This window comes from Physeter macrocephalus, chromosome 18, assembly GCF_002837175.3.
Source record: "Physeter macrocephalus isolate SW-GA chromosome 18, ASM283717v5, whole genome shotgun sequence".
Lineage (NCBI taxonomy): Eukaryota > Metazoa > Chordata > Mammalia > Artiodactyla > Physeteridae > Physeter > Physeter macrocephalus.
Genome location: NC_041231.1, coordinates 45,152,025 through 45,153,741, shown reverse-complemented (window position 1 = coordinate 45,153,741; position 1,717 = coordinate 45,152,025).

The following is a 1,717-nucleotide window of genomic DNA, read 5'->3' as shown; positions in this document are numbered from 1 at the left end:
GGCTTATACATATAATTATCCATAAAAGGAGTGGAGTACTGATACATGTTACAATGTAGATGGACCTCACTAGCATCATGCTAAGTGAAGGAAACCAGACATAGCAAGTCCCATATTGTGTCATTTATATGGAATGTCCAGGATAAGTAAATCCATAGAGACAGAAAACAAATTGGTGGTGGCTGGGGCTGGGGGAGGGGAGAATTAGGAGTAACAACCTAATGGGCACAGGGTTTTATTTGGTGGTGTTGAAAATGTTTTGGAAGTAGATAAAGGTGGTGATTTCACAGCAAAGTGAATGTACATCTCCCCTCTTTTTCCCCAATTTATAGGTTTGTTGTTATTTGTATGGCATTGTAGTCATCATATTTATACTTTTGTACCTTTTAGTTTTTCCACTAAGCAAGCCAGAAGTTTTTCCGTGTTGTAAATCCTTCATAAACATAATTTCAATGGCTGCATACTGGTCAAATGGTAAAATGATTCATGTATTTATTCATGTAACAAGTAGTCAGAATCTATACTGTTATTATTCATTGTACAGCCTAGACTGGACATGTATATAAAAAAGTGAATAAAACATACCCAGCCTTGGCCCTCAAGAACTTTTGTGTTCAAATGTGGTAGAGAGATGTTAAACAAATTAAAACACGTATAAATATGTAACTATAAATTCTAATAAGTGCATGGTCAAAAAAGGACAGGGTCCTGTGAATTCTAATTTATATTGTAGAGTCAGGGTAGACTTCTTTGAAAAGTAATATTTTAACGGACACCTAAAATATGAAGGACAAATGGGAGTTGACTAGACAAAGACATTTAATAGTGATGGTGGTGATGATGGTGATGATGATAGTAATATTGGTGATGGTGGTGATGGTAGTGGCAGACATTTATTAAATGCTTGTAGGCACTGTTATAGTGCTTTACATATACTGGCCACATTTAATCCTTATAACAACCCTATGAGGTCAATACTATTATTATACCCAATTTTCAAAGGAGAAATTGAGGAACTAAGAGGTTAAGAATCTCCCTAAATCAACTCAGCACTGGGACTCAAGCCCAGGCAGTCTGACTCTTTCCCCCACTCTCAACCACCGCATAAAGAATTCACGCAGAGGGAGCCATACTGGTAAAGGCCAGAAAGTAGAAAAGAGCTAGTTAAAAAAATTACATGTGTGTTCTTATTTTTTTAATGGACTTTTAAATATACAGAAATATTCAAAAAAATGATAGAAAGGTTGTGTACTTACTGCCCAAATTTAACAGATCTTATTTTGCCATATTCAGTCTGCTTTTAAAAAGTAAAAATTTAGAGCTACAACTGAAATTACTTTATCTTCCCATAGTCCCCATTTATCTTTCTCTCTCTTTCCCTTCCCAGTGTCAACACTGTTCTGAATTGGGTGATTATTATTCTCGTGCATAATTTATTTATTTTTACCATATAGGTAGTATTGTTTTATACATTTTAAAATTTAAAAATGATATACTGCTTGAATTGTCTGCAGCTTACTTTATGATTTTAAGATTTATCTCACTTGTATAATTGTCTCTTTCGGGCAAATTGCCAAAAGTAGGGTTCACAAGATCAAAGAATATGTTCACTTTAAATTTTCATGCGTAATAGAGAAACTCAGTATTCAGACCATGGTTGGAATGATCTTAGTGCAGAAGGTTTTCATCTGGTGAAATAAAACACCAATTAATTCAT